The following is a 15966-nucleotide window of genomic DNA, read 5'->3' as shown; positions in this document are numbered from 1 at the left end:
TGTTTCCTATGTCTATGAGTCTGTTTCTGTTTTGTAAATAAGTTCATTTCTATCATTTTTTTAGATTTCATGTGTAAGTGGTATCCTATGATATGTGTCTCTCTCTCTCTGACTTACTTCACTTAGTAAGGTAGTCTTTAATCATTTTACTTTGATTTCCAAACTAATTTTCTCATAAAAATTGTCCTTTACTATAACTGTATTTTGTTTAAAAAAGGATAACTTTTCCTACTTTGAGTTCTGTCCTTGGCTCTGGGTCTTGCTTCACCTTTTGCATTCTCAGGTGTTAGGAGCTCTTGAGCAGGGATTTTAACTACTGCAGGGGAAAGAAAACTCATCCAAAAGTTGTATGTCTTGTGCTTCCATCAAGACAGGGTTGGCTTGTTAGAAAATGAATAGAGATTCTCTCATTGGCTGGAAGGTTTCACAGGTCACACTGCTGGGAAGTGGAAAAGTGAATACAAATCTGGGGTACAAGTTCTCGTCCTTTCCTGCTGCTGATGGGCTGTGTGACTCTAAGAAAACTTCTTTGCCACTCTGAATCTGACTTTCTTACCTGCAAAGTCCATCCATTTATTCATTCATCGAGTAGTCATTGAGCTCCTACAGTATGTAATTTTGACTAGGGGATTCATGCATAATGTTGCTCATATAATGTGTGGTTCCTTCCTATATCACAACTTCTATCACATGTCTTAAAATTAGTTCTGTATTTATCTTTCTTCTCTAATAGTAAAAGCCTTTATGGAAGAGGCCACATCCAATGATCCTTGTATATTCAGCACATAGCAAAATGCCTGTGAATCAGTGCTTTTTATTCTTTTTTTTCTAATGAATGATCATGCTGAAAGGATTAGGGCCAATCATTCCCAACTGGTTGAATGCAGCAGTAAAAGGACTTCTGTTCCTCTGTCTCTCCTCATAGGAACTGGTTTTCTGAGCTCTTCCTCTTGGGAGGTAAAACAGATATTTTGTGAAAATTCCCTGCCTTGGTAAATTGACCACCAACTTTATGATGAATAAGTTAGGCTTTTCTCTCTCTCTCTCTCTTTTTTTTAAGATTTTTTTTTTTTTTTGTAAACCATTTTTAAAGTCTTTATTGGATTTATTACAATATCGCTTCTGTTGTCTATGTTCTGTTTTTTTGGCAGTGAGGGTAGGTGGGATCTTAGCTTCCAGGCCAGGGATTGAACCTGCACCCCCTGCATTGAAAGGCGAAGTCTTAACCACTAGACTGCCAGGAAACTCCCCCTTAGGCTTTACTCTTGAGCAAAAGCACCCTGGGAATTGTGCAGTTAGGTTGCATCTTGACCATGTCTTAACAAGGATGTCACATTTATCCCTGGGATTCCCATTAGTTGAGTTGAAATGGAGTTTTTGGTAAAAGTGGATTGCAATGGGGTTTCTGTTCTTCAGCTGTCACTCAGGAGGAGAAGGAGTGCTCCACAAGGGCTGCAGAACCCAGACATTTAACAGTGAAAAGAAAAATTCATCAGGTTCTATTTCATATTGTCAACAAAACCAGTTTAGCTTCCAGCTGTGTTCTTTACCTTCCAGACTGGAAGTGACTACTGGTTTCCTAACACAGCTGGAATTGGCATTTCCTGTCTCCTCATGATCTTGTTTGTAATCCTGATGAACTGAGAATGTGGCATTGACTGAATTCTTCAATACGGAGATTTGATTAGGCTACAGCGTTACTTTCAATTGTTTGACTTTTAGTGTACCAGTAAGGATAAGTGAATCAAGAAAGCTTTCCTTTCCTTGGGCATAATCTCCAGCTCAGCTCCCACTGGATATTCAGGGAGAGAAAATAAATGCTTGCTTAGAGTTTTTTGGTATAAGCACTAGGAGTTAGAATTTTGAATACTTGTATTTTGAATACATGTGGTAATATACGAGAACTCATCATTTTCAGGGTCTTAGGTAAAATGTTAAGTTGAGAAATGCTTCTAGCTAGACTTCTCACACCATCTCTATGTGACCTAGTTTAGGGTTTGGATTTTTTTTCCCTTCTTTAATTAGGCACTCTTATCATTTCCTTATTGTGTGCCAAGACACAAGACAGGGAGTGTTAGTAGCCGTTTTGGGAGAGGGGCTGTTTCTGGCTGCTCTGAGATACTGGGGCTGTTGTCTAGCTCGGATTTTTGCACAAGGACAGCAGGAATCCTTTCCACATGCTCAAGAGAAATGGAAATGTTCATGTCATAGGTAATAAGACACTCTGGAATTTTGTCAGTGAAAAACAGTATATTCACGGGTGTGGACCCCCGCTCTTCAGAACTGAAACATCTTTCAGTCTGGGGTTTCTGGAAGTATGTGGATTAATTAGACCACCCTTACTCTGCATGTTACTTTGTCTTTTCACTAATGTTCAGACTTTGACTAAAAGAACACAGAGAATGAGTAGGAGAAGGAAATGAGGTGTAGAGAGTCAAGAAATTAGAAGAGCGTTCTTACTCTTTGGTGCATTTCAAATAAAGAACGCATTTCTTTTCTGTCCTGGAAATTTGTGGAGGCGGCTAAGTGGTCCTTTCAGCCAAAGCAATTAGGCCTAAGAAGTTAGAAATAGCAGTTGGCTTGAATTTGAGTCAAAGAAGCAGTTGTTTTGACATGAGATTGCCTGTCCTATGAAAACGTTCTTCATGGTAAAATTTTTGGGGAGTTTACTTTCGGTGAGAGTATTTTCAGGTGCTTGTACCTAATTCCTCAAGCACATAGGGGTTTCTCAAAGTTCTCATCTGAGTTCTTCAGGGATGTGGTGTTTAGTCAGTGAACTCCTGGTGTGATGGAGCAAGTATGCTCTGGGGTTACAGAAGTAATCAGGGGGCCCCTCCCTTCCCCAGCCCGAACACTGTCTTGAACTTAACTTATGAGTTTGACTTTCCCTGAACCAGAGCAATGAACTCACAGAATGATTTTAAGGTTGAGTAATTATGTCTCCAGGTGTTTGACATTTAAACCTTGACACTGAAACAGGAGTCTGGTCTCTCTGTATCCACTTATGATGAATGCCCTTGAAATATTCCACTTCACTACTCTGCTGTAGTCAGTCTGCACTTCAACTGTGGACGTCATTAGGAAATGGAAAAAAGGAGTCTTTATTCATTAATAATTGGGAGGGCAGACAGTCACTGGAAGCAGAAGGGCTTTCTCCTGCGCTGGCATGGTCGGATTTTTCCGCTTTCCACTGCTCTAAAGATGCTGTCTCCATTAGACACGCTGGGTAAAACTCAGTAGTGGTAACTTTCCTCGTTGAAGTTGTCCAAATGTTGATGGGATTTAAGTACAGTCACAATAAATAAGTTTCCAAGTGTAGACCTCTGTGAGGCTTCTTAATATCCCAAAGGGGGTAAGTCAAACCTCATTGACTCTGGGACTACAAATGTAGTCACGCTAATGGACATTTCTATCAATTGCAGCAAATAATCAAAATCTTTTTGAGTCAGGGAGAAATAAATATCTCCTGGAGCATCCCAAGTGACTCAGTGGTAAAGAATCGGTCTGCCAGTGCAGGAGATGCAGGTTCAATCCCTGGATTGGGAGGATCCCTTGGAGGAGGAAATGGCAACCCACTCCAGAATTTCTGCCTGGAAAAGCCCAAGAACAGAGGAGCTTGGCAGGCTCCAGTCCATGGGCTCACAAAGAGTCAGACACAACTGAGCTCCAGCGTGGATGAAATAAATATCATAATAGTGACAAAGGTGATTCTGAAGGGGGTGCTTCCTTTGCTTCTGAAAGCCTCCAGGGAATGATTTGCCCTGATGGGTGAGCCTCACTGTTTAAGTTGATACATTTTCCAGTAAACTGTAAAGTCCCTCTCTTATTGCTGTGTTAATCCTCTTTTAAGGAGAAATAAATTTTCGTCAAGGACAACAATTACATGTATTTAAAATGTTTTTATTGGGGTATAGTTGATTTACAGTGTTGTGTTAGTTTTGGGTGTACAGCAAAGTGAATCCATTATACACATGCATATATCTACTGTGTTTTAGATTCCTTTCCCATATAGGTCATTACAGAGCATTGAATTGAGTTCCCTGTGCTATCCATAACATTTTATATGGTTTATAAAAATAGTATTTTTCTTATTGTGACATCCTTGTAATCTCACTGTTCGTTAGGATTTACAGAATCCAAATAAACTGATAATATTATTTGTGTTAACTGAATGATTTAAAGAAAATCTCAGAACTAATTTTTCTCCCTTCAACTTCCTTCTAGCACTCCCTACAACCCAGGTACCTCTACTGAAATTTATCAGCTCCCTAAAATGATGAGAAACATACATTTGATAGCATCACTCCACCGCTGAAGTTCCTCCCCAGTGGTTCCCCAGTGCTTTTAGAATACAGGTCAATGATCTGAGCATGAGACACAAAGCCCTTCATGGATCTGACCCTAGTTTACAGCATCTCAGATCAAACTATCCAACTCGTCAACTATAGTTTATATGTGTTTGGGACCCATCTGAGCCATGTCTGCCTTCTCGTAGGTCAAACACGGCGCTTGGTCTGAGACTGTGCTGCTTGTTCCGTGTGTCCTGACCTACCAGTTACGAGAAGGGTGGGGAAAAATACTGGAAGGAACAGCTGCAGCTACACCAAAACCAGTTTAGAAGAAAAATAGTAGTTTGGATGCTGGCAAAGTCTACAGCATCTGCACCAAGTTTGAGATTTACCAGGGGTTTAAAGAGTCCCATCTCTATGACCTCATGTCTGGGTGCCCCTAAAGGAATCTCCTTGGTTTCCCAACTGAGTTTGAGGTCATTGGCCAAACACCCAGCTTGCTTACATTAGATGGATGCCATTGTGAACTTTAAAGTCCTTTTCAAAATCTCTTCTTTAGTTCTCACTCTACAGTCACATCCCAGTTTGGTACCATGCCCACCAGCCCCAGAATTTGCCTGGCATTTAGCAGCTTGGATCCCAGAAGCTGTGCCCTAAGTATCTCCCCCCTTGACCATCCCCTTCAGAGCAGCCGCAGGCATGGAGCAGTAATTGGCACCAGGAAGGCCATCAATGTACATTTTCATCTGATCCTCACAATAAGCCTGAGATAAATGGGGCAGAGATGAAGAAACCCAGACTCAGAGAGGGATGTGTGGCTTCCATCTCCACAGGCTTTAATGAGGCCAGACCCTCCAGTGCTGGGCTCATTTGTGACCCCATGGACTATATAGCCTTCCAGGCTCCTCTGTCCCTGGGGATTCTCCAGGCAAGACTACTGGAGTGAGTTGCCATTCCCTTCTCCAGGGGATCTTCCTGACCCAGGGATGGAACGCAGGTCTCTTGCATCGCAGGCAGATTCTTTACTGTCTAAGCCACCAGGGAAGCCCCATTAGTAAACAGTGGATGAAACAAGACTGCAGTATATTCCTGGAAAACCCGAGTCTCTTTTCCTTTTAGTCACCTGTTCTCCTTGACTGTGCAACTGAAATCATCCGCGACCAACCGCCACCTTGCGCCAGGTTCTGGAAGAGTGTTTCCTGGGCTTGGACTTCTTCATTCTGGCAACAACCTGTTGAGGTACCTGTGATTTTCATCCTCACGTTACAGAGGAAGAAACTTAGGCACAGGAGAGAGAAGTAACTGGCTGAAGTGTCCTCAGTCAGGAAGTGGCAGGGCTGGGGTGTGACTTGGGTTCTAGAACCTGTGCTGTTACATCAGTGTCCTGGGGCTTTCAGCCGGGGTGGGTCTATATGGTGCTGACTTGTATGGCATGTGCCTCTTTAAGGCTGTTCTTACCACAGAACAAACAGCTATAGTTAAGGCTTTCTCAGAGGTCCTGACCTGACTGGGAGCTCCTGTCAGGATGTGTCCCTCTGTAACTGACACCCCCACCTTTAATACGTAAACCCCCCATCCCCTGCCCTCTTCAGGAAGGTGCCTAGAGAACCGAGGAGAGGAGCCAGGCTGCTCTGGCCTCCCCATCCTGTCCCCACCACACCATCTTGCTCCCCTAGACCTGCCTTCCAGCACCTTGGTCAATCTCCACTTGCCTCTCCACCTATGTCTTCCCATCCCTCTGGAGATGTGGAGGCAAAGACTGCACATAATGCCTTAGATAGTCAGTCCACCTCAGCTAATTAGGGCCCTGGGCCCATCTTCTCCACTGGCCTGTCATCCCCCTCTTATCCCATCCAGGGCCTTAGCCTGCTTTCCAGAAGCCTCCCTGCTCACCCTCAAGGGGTGAGCATTGTGGCTCCCAGGACCTGCCTGTCATGTTAGCCTGGCCTTCCCGAAGGATGTTTTTAATCTCAAAATAGGATGATTTACATTAAACTCTTGGGCTTCATTCTGTATTTGATGAGTCATTACTCTTTGGATAACATTTTAAATATTTTGATAATATAAACCACCTTTCATTGAGAGAACTGGGCTTCCCTGATGGCTCAGACTGTTAAGAATCTGCCTGCAATGCAGGAGATGTAGGTTTTATCCCTGGGTAGGGAAGATTCCTCTGGAGAAGAAAATGGCAACCCACTCCAGTATTCTTGCCAGAGGAGTCTGGTGGGCTACAGTCCATGGAGTTGCAAAGAGTCTGACAGGACTGAGTGGCTGTCACTTTCACTTTTCATTGAGAGAAAGTCTTCTGATAAAAGATACAACCCCCCAAACACTTTATAAACTGTGTTATTTAGTGTAGAAGCTGAAATGCAAAATGCAGAGATTGTATAATTTCTTGAGGTAGCTGATCTGTTGTAACACACACAAACATACGGATGCACGGACCCAGAGACAGAGAGACACACACACAGACATATAAATATACATGCAGACAGACACACACACACAGACATGGATACGCAGGCAGACACACACTGGAGCAAGTTTTCCCCCACTGAGTCGAGGGTAAATTATAGCAAAATCTATATGCAGCTTTGTTTTCTGCTCTGCTACCAAGGGAAGTGGTGAAAGTGCAACTATTTTAGACTCATGACTGAGTTGGGAAAATACTAGAAAAGACAGGGAATTGCTGTATTTTGGCATAAAGACAAGCAGATAATTCAGAAAGCTGTTGTGGTCTGTTCTACAAGTGTTGGATTCTTTGTGCCAAAGGTTTCCTATTCAAATTTAATAGTATTCAATGGCCTACACAGAAATATGTTTTTTATTATATAGCTATAATTTGGCTGTAAGTAGAATATAATAATGAAATAAAACATTTCACTGTCTGTTTGGAGAGAGAGAATTTTATAGTTATAAAATTATAATCATTGTAGTCTCAAGGTACATAGATGAATTCATTAAATTCAAGTGTGGAAACCTATTTGAATAATGTGAGCCCTTAAGAATACACTTAATTATTCCTAAAATAAATTTCACATCCATCAGGCTAGTTTTCATGATTCAAAATTGGGAAGAGTGCAAAGAATATAAATATAAAGTTAAAGTTACATATAAGGACATTGGGTTGTTAATTGCTATGTTCAGTTAATTATTTTGCTAATAGGTGTGTTTGTACATGTGCAGTGTGTGTATGGATGTGCAGTATGCATGTGTGCATATTTGTATATGTGAGGATTATGTGTACTTGTATATGGCATTTGTTTTTGCATTGTGTGTGACCATTCATATGATTATACCTGTGCATGTGTAGGAGAAGGCAATGGCACCCCACTCCAGTACTCTTGCCTGGAAAATCCCATGGACAGAGGAGCCTGGTAGGCTGCAGTCCATGGGGTCACTAAGAGTCGGACACTACTGAGCGACTTCACTTTCACTTTTCACTTTCCTGCATTGGAGAAGGAAATGGCAACCCACTCCAGTGTTCTTGCCTGGAGAATCCCAGGGACAGGGGAGCCTGGTGGGCTGTCATCTCTGGGGTCGCACAGAGTCGGACACGACTGAAGCAACTTAGCAGTGCATGTGTATGGCATATGATTGGCATGCATATATGTGATCACCCATGTGTGTGCACGCATGCATGGCATGTGCGAACACATGTGAGGTGGTACAGTTTGCATGTGTGTGCATGCGTGCACTGTTTCAGTGTGTGCATGCTTGTGTATGTGTGTAGGAATGTGCGCGCGTTGTGTAGCCAGGAACAGTGTGAGTTTAGGCATCTGCTCTGGCAGTTGGCTCTGCCTTGCTGGATCTTGCAGTGTTTTGACACTGTCTGAAACAGAAGCTTTACTGCCTGAGGGCTACTAATTGCATAGACCACATTTTTCTCTCTGAATTTCTCATGACATTACTGGTGACACACAACATTAAAGCCCAAACTCTGGAAAAAAATTTTAATGAGATGAATGCACATCCAGCTGTCTTCAGATACAGATGTTTTCTCCTGGTAACCATTGACTTCCAGCAAGACATCCTGGAGGGACGGGAGAGGCAGGAGGAAGTGGGATGCCGAGGGGCCCAGATTCCCCATTCAGTTCGTCTGAGTCCCACCCAGGCCAGGTGCATCTCATCTTCCTAGTTTTGTCTCTTTGTCTTGGCTCAGTTTTTCTATTTTCTGTCCTTCTTACTGTTAACCATCCTTAATTCCACTCACCCATTCCTCAAATTCAAGGGTTTTTCATAGTATAAAACCCTCCGTAGCCCTTCCAGTCTACACTAATAATTTCTCTGTGTCTGTCCTCTGTGCCAGGCACTGTCAAGAGAAGTTTACATCTTTTATTTCATAGGCTCCTATGAATAGGTACCACTCCTATCTCAATTCTATTGCTTTAGAAAATAAATGCAGGCTAATTATTTGCCCAGGATCACATAGATATTGAGCAGAAGTTTGAGGTCAAATCATCAAATCACTGCCAATGCAAATGCTGCCACTGCATTGCTCCCACCCCTGCTCTTCTCTGCCTGCTTTTAGCATCAATATTAGTGATGCATATACTCATTTTTAGTAATAGACCATCTGCTCTCTGGACCTCATTTTTTTTGTTTATTAACTGTGACTAGATTCCATTTGTCCAAAGAGATTGTAATTGTCTCATGTCTCTTAACTGCTGAGTTTGTGTCTATTCAGCTTTGCATTTTTTACTACCATTTTATTGGTTCTCGCTTGTCTTGCTTTCATTATGCTTCATTCACCTGCTTCCTTCTTGCTGTCTTTTATATTCTCTGCCCCGCACTCCATTTCATTTCATCTCCCACTGTGTGGAAATTAAATTTTATTCTTATTACTTGTTGGATTCCTTTGAAGTTACGTAAAGTGTAAAGTATAGCATTAACTTTCTTCATTCTTTGGAAGAATATAAGGTCTTCTAATCCCTTACATGTCCCTTTGCTATTACTGCCCAGTCTTTGAGATTCATCTATTTTTTCAACCTCACAAGTTAGGTGTTACCAATGTTATTTTTTATATTTATATTTCTCATGTTTAGTTTTATACACGTTTACCAATTTCTTTGCCATCCATTTGTTTTCATACCATATCTTTTTCTTCTGGAATCATTTCTTTTCTTCCTAAAGCTCTTCCATTAAAGGTTTTCCAGGTCTTTTAAAATCTGAAAATGTTTTGAGGATTATTTTATTCTTGCAGGAGAGTTTTGTGGTTCTCTACTGACAGAAAATGTTTCACCATTTTGAAGATATTCCACTCCTGTTTATCTCCCACTGTTGCTGCTGGGAAGTCTGCTGTCTGTCTCACTGTTCTTTGTGATTCAAATTTTCTCTTAGGATGCTAATATCTTTTCTCTTTTTCTAAATGTTGTTCTTCAATTTAACAATATTTTGAAGAATTATTGTTTTTGTTTTGTTGACTTGTTTAATATATCTTGTGTTTACATTTTGTGTCATTTAATGATTTTTAACTGCTTCTGGAAAATTTGAGATATTATCTCCTATGTAATTCCTATACTCTACACCCTCACTCTTTTTTACTAAGACTCTAATTAAATGCACTTTAGAGTTTCTTATTTTTTTTCCTCCACATTTCACAACCTCTCACATTTCTCCTTCTTTTTCTCCTCTGTACCATATCTTAGTAATTTTTCAGTTTTATATTCCAGCCTAGCTGAGGCATGTATTGGTTTTTCCAGGGTAGTTTTTCAGTTCCATTTTCTTATTATCCCACTTGTGATTTTCCTCTTACATTTTAACCTCTAAGCTTCACTGGCATGTATGTATGTGTGAGGCTGGGAATGTTGAAATAAATGCAGCTGTTCTGACTTCAATAATCAGGCATGTGAATACTGGCCCAGATTTTCATCCTATGTAACTTCATGGGAACTCTCCCAAGACATGATTCAGATGACTGACCTTAAACAACCACCTCCCTGTTCATCCATCAATCATTCACAGATCCATCTGTTTCTGAGTAGGTTTCTGCAATTGCACCAAAATACCTAGAATCTACAGTCCCAGGAGAGATGTGTCGCAAGGCTCATCAGTGGTAATTTTCTTTAAGGAAATGTTAGTACAGAAAACAAACCTTTCATAGTAAATTGTATGTTTGGCTTCCATCATCTCCACTGCTTTCAACAGAACCAGAGATCACGATTGTGATGGCTGCACACAGTGGAGCTGGTAGTTCATCCAACAAGGAAAGTTTTCTTGAAATGAAAGAAAAAGCTCTGTATTTTCCATCTGCTCATGCATTGACCATAAGGTGCTGAGCTGTGTTTGTGCTTTACTGAGTTACTCTGCTTACCTCAGGTGGCTGAGTTGCTAGTTGTTTCCTTCAGTTGAGTCCATGTATCTTTATTCAGAAGATGTCTTTGGATGGAAATATTTAGAAAAGTTCCATGATGTGGGAAGCTTATGTTCGGGGGAGTGTTTCTGTGTGATGTGTGTGTGTGTGTGTGTGTGTGTGTGCGCACGTGTACTCAGTATTTAGAGTGAAGGACACAGGAAGAAAGGATGAAAAAGATGTAGCTGCTGCTGTCTTCATCTTCACTGTCAATATTATGCCACTTTTAAGCAGGATTCCCTTTTGAAAACAAAATACAGCCATGGTCCCAATCACAGGACAAACAACTTCTCTCAGGAGAACAAGAATCCACTATTTCTTTTAGTACTGCACCTTCCTCTTCCTTTAGTATCTCTTTAACTGTGGGACATCCCAGAGCCTTTTATATTAGTTTCTAGCACCTCCTTCTATAGTTAACTTCCTTGGGAAGATTGTTCACTTTTCACCATTTTCAGTAACATCTTTAAGCTATTGATTTTCAAATATGCATGAATCGAGGTGCTACAGTGCACATGATTTACTGGCTGTCTTCATCAGAATGCTTTAGCCAATTCAAGTTCCACAAGTACAAAAATCAAAATTGTTTGTCTTCCTCTTTGAGTTAGTTTCACTTCTTTTTTTTTTTTTTGGCAAAGTAATGTCTCTGCTTTTTATTTATTTATTTATTTATTTATTTATTTTTTCAGATGTGCAGATGATACCACTTTATTTTTTTTAATTTTATTTTATTTTTAAACTTTACATAATTGTATTAGTTTTGCCAAATATCAAAATGAATTCACTTCTTAACTTCTTCATTCTTGTTAGAAATTTTCCCATCATTTAAGACTCTTATCTTCCCTTCTGCCCATCAATCAAGATTGCTTTATCTGTTAGGCACAGTAAGCACAATGCCTAGGACTTATAATAGTTTTGGAGGCCCACGAAAATATTTCAACTTCTTTTAAAATATGAAGAAAAAATTAGATAAAAATTCTTTTCTAATAAATAATACTTATATGTGCTGTACTGTGTAAATGCTAAGTCACTTAAGTTGTATCTCTTTGTGACCCTATGGACTATAGCCTGAGGGGCTCCTCTGTCCATGGGATTCTCAAAGCAAGAATGCTGGAGTGGGTTGCTACGCCCTCCTCCAGGGGATCTGTCCAACCCAGGGATCGGACCTGCATCTCCTGCATTGGCAGGCAGATTCTTTACTATTAGTGCCAACTGGGAAGCCTGATACTTATATATAGTCATCTTTATATCAATGACGTCATCATATTCATATAATGTGTGTATATTATAAAATGTATATAATGTATAATTATATTCACATAATGTGTATGTTTTATGTGGTAAAGCATGAAAGAAGAGGTCCATGAAGGCAAAAGTGCCTAGCCCTTGAGTCTTACTGATTCTTTCATCGCGTTTATGCCTTTCCTCTTCATTTTGCTTCATTGTGATCAATTTAATTTGGTCCCACATTTCTCATGTCTGTGTCCTGCTATTGAAACCCTAGGGTAATGGCTCAGCCAGACAGAAAGTCCTCCATAATTGCCATCACCCTCAGAACTAAGCAAGAGTAGAAAGAACACTGCTCTTCAAATCAAGGAAACTAGTGGTAGTGGTCTTGATAAATCTGTGTTTTGAATTCCTTGTACACTTTCTTCTAAATTGGTTTAATATTCATTCATTCAATCTTTCTTACAGTGTGGTTGTACTTTCTGGAGAAGGAAATGGCAACTACTCGAGTACTCTTGCCTGGGAAATCTCATGGACAGGGGAGCCTGGCAGGCTACAGTCCACGGAGTCACAAACAGTAGGACACGACTGAGTGACAGAGCATGCACAGTGTGGCTGTGGAAATGGAAATAATGGAACTGAAGTAACTGTGCCAATCTTAAGTGCCACCCTGTCACTTCCTTTGTGTGGCTTCATGGTTGACTTCCAGCTCTCTTCCTCTTCTTGCACCCTGTGCCCCGCAGACCCCCACATACTGACCTCTCTGGCCTGGGTCACACTGATGTCCACATCTCTGCTCTCAGCAGCCCCATGGCAGAGCTGTTCTTTACAGCCACCTCTCATTCTGAAATGCATTGCTGATTCTGTGTGTGTTTTTACAACCAGTTTCATACTCCTTAAAGACAGATTTTTTTTTCTCTTTGTTTATCCGACGGAGTCTGGAGCAGCGTCTTGCGTCTGTTTCATGTAATTGCTTGATTCCCATGACTTTGTCTGTGCTGTTCCTCCAACCCCAGTTTCTCCTCCTTCCCGACCACCTCTCTGTAGCCCACTTATCTTTCTGAGTCTCACTCAAGGCCTGAATTCTTCATAAAGCGTTTCCACGACAGCACCCCTGGGACTTCTTTCTCCGCTGAACTTCAGTTGCACTTCCTGAATAGTTTAGCACCTGGTTGCACAGCTAGAGCCTTTCTAGAAGTGAAAGAAGAGAATGTGCTTAGGTAAAAGCATGGTCCACCTTGTAAAGTGATTAAAAACATTTTGGATTGGTGTAGGTTGAGCCCATTTTATGATTAGGAATGACCGATGGAAGATGATTAAGAAATGCAACATAAAAAAGAGCTAAGTGACCCTCATGCAGAATAAAATAGTAGTTTTTGTTGCTGTAGAGAGTAAAGCAGCTCAGGATTTAAATTAAAAATGTAGGCACCCCGAGCTCCCAATCCAGCCTTAAAAAAACTGACTACAACAACATTCTCCATAATCCCCGAGCGGTAACCTAACTCTGCTCCAGGAACTAGGAGCTGGCCTGACACCTCCTTTCCTGCCTAATTGCTATGATTAATTTTTGCACTTGTAACACAATCCTTGACTCTGCACTATAACAGGGACTCAAAGGTCTCAAAGCTGTTCAATTTCTGAATAACTAAAGGAATTCACGAGTGACCGGCAGGAGCGGGAATAGCCTTTCCGAAGAGTGACGGGCTGTTTGGGTTGAGATGTTTCTGGATTCCTGTTGGTATAGGTATGGTGTGTGAATTCTTTCTGTGGTACGAGGGAAATATCTAATGACAGCCAATTGCTTATTTTGGATCGTTTGGAACCTGGTTTTAACATTAGGGGGAAAAAACACACCAGCTTGGCTCAGTAAAGAGCCAGACAAGGCATTTCATTGCGTCTGGTCTTGGTTGGGAGAGCCGTGGGCCCGTGGCCTGAGGAGCAGTGATGGGGAAACTGCACAGAGTGGGTTCTCCCGGGCTGACGTGTGCCTGGGGACCAGAAACTATGAAACACTGGTGGGAATGCTTCAGGGAGGGGCTGCAGATGGGGGTGCAGTTGAACAGCTAGTGCCTGATACAATTGTAGATGGCAGTTCGGGGACACTTGGATATTGTTAAGTAGCAAGGCAGGGCATTTGGGTTAATGGCCAATGCGGAGACATAGATATACATATATGCTTCCCCCGACATAAATACTCTTTGAAAGAATCAATCCTCCCCTCTCTCCCATCCTCTCCAGCTCTCTGCCCTTGCTGTCAATCCGTTTGATTGACACACATACCAGAAACCCAGAGAAATTTCTAAGTACCTGCTAATGGATTTTAGAATGAGGGGGGAAAAATAAGGACAAAATAATGGCCCTATGTCTAGGAGAACTATGCCATGGCTCTAAGTCAGAGTTGTGCCCATGAACATTGAGGGCTAAAGCCTGCAGCTGAAAGGTGAAGGTAGCCTTCCTGGGTGCAGGTGGTTAGTGGAAAGGGGTTGACAGGTCTTCTTTGGTGCCTCCTGGCCTCTGTGAACCAGTAGCCTTGGGATCCTTATGGTTTTTTAGGCTCTGTCGCTTGGTCCTAACATGGCAGCCACATGAAACAGAGACCTGGGTGTGGAGAAATCTTCCTTTGGGGATCCAACTATTTCAGGAGGTGACACTTTCTGCTGTGATTATGCTAGGCTGCACTCTGCAAGGAAGCCAGGATTAAAGGCAAGGTATCTGCCTTTAAGGGGCTTCCCAGGAGGCTCAGTGGTAAAAAATCCACTTGCCAATGCAAGAGATGTGGGTTCAATCCCTGGATCAGGAAGACTCCTTGGAGGAGGAAATGGCAACCCACTCCAGTATTTTCCCTGGGAAATCCCATGGACAGAGGAGCCTGGGGGACTACAGTCCATGGGGTTGCAAAGAGTCGGACATGACTTAACGACTAAACAAAAACAATCCATCTTCAAACCACAGCAGAAGATAGAAAACCCCAGACCTCCTCCCCATCTCCACCTGCAATAAACCAGTTTATTCTGACTCAATTTCCTTTTTCTTTTCTTTAACTTTGGACCAGCAGTTGCTTTGTGAATTTGGAACACTGCCAAACTTGACTTCTATTTGGCAATGTTCAATAATAACAGGCAAGCAGAGATCTCCCTAAGAAGGAAAGAAACATGGAAAAAGTATGCAGTTATACTTTTCTGATTAATTTTTGAAGTGACTGCATTTTTCTGCTAAAGAATTATTACAAGAAACGAGGAATTCCATGAACTGGGTGAATAGCTTGCTAGTGAAGAAAGCCGAATCAGTGTCACAGAAAGCAAACTTGAAGAATCATTAGAAAACAGAAAGGAAAAAGATAAAAAGATGAAACTATGAGTGAAAACAATAATTATGGAGGGTATGTATCAGGATGCAGTCAGTGTAAGAGCAATAGGCTTGCTAATAGAACAGGACAAATTTATATAAATAATTAGAAAACACCAGATAAATTAGGAGTTTGGGATTAACACATACACACTATTATATATAAAACAATAAACAAGAAGGAAATACTGTATAGCACAGGGAACTATATTCAATATTGTATAATCATCTATCATGGAAAAGAATATGGAATACATATACAACTGAATCACTTTGCTGTATACCTGAAACTAACACAGCATTGTAAATTAAGTACACTTCAATTTAAAAAATTACATTAAAAAAGAAAACACTGAAGAAAGTTTTCTTGATCTAAAGGAATCCTTCAATGAAAATATTTAAAATGATCAAGGTAAAATTAATGCAGACATGATGTCACTTAACACATGAAATCTAAAATATGACACAAATGTGTTCCCCATGTATGCCTGTGGCGGATTCATTTTGATATTTGGCAAAACTAATACAATTATGTAAAGTTTAAAAATAAAATAAAATTAAAAAAAAAGAAAGCAAAAAAATAAAATAAATAAAATAAAATATGACACAAATGAACCTATCTATGAAACAATCCTGGACATAGAGAACAGACAGGTGGTTGCCAAGGGGGAGGGGTTTGGGGGAGGATGGAGTGAGCGGTTGGGGTTAGCAGATGTAAGCTTTTATGTATAGAATGGATAAACAACAAGGTCCTAC

The 15966-nt window shown here is 41.0% G+C and overlaps 1 long non-coding RNA gene across 2 annotated transcripts in view; it reads left to right on the top strand.

Moving 5' to 3' along the window:
- LOC112578837 overlaps positions 1-15966 on the top strand; it is a 44415-nt gene that overhangs the window by 5565 nt on the left and 22884 nt on the right. The window contains exons 2-3 of one of the 2 annotated variants that reach the window (XR_006544629.2): positions 5409-5528; positions 12334-14689. This is a non-coding gene — a long non-coding RNA (uncharacterized LOC112578837). Of the gene's footprint in view, positions 1-5408; positions 5529-12333; positions 14690-15966 lie in introns of those variants that run through there. The other variant, XR_003103265.3, reaches the window with a different exon arrangement.

Source organism: Bubalus bubalis, chromosome 14 (genome assembly GCF_019923935.1).
Source record: "Bubalus bubalis isolate 160015118507 breed Murrah chromosome 14, NDDB_SH_1, whole genome shotgun sequence".
Taxonomy (NCBI): Eukaryota; Metazoa; Chordata; class Mammalia; order Artiodactyla; family Bovidae; genus Bubalus; species Bubalus bubalis.
Note: the sequence above shows the minus strand (reverse complement) of the source record. Positions and strands in the feature narration are given on the sequence as shown.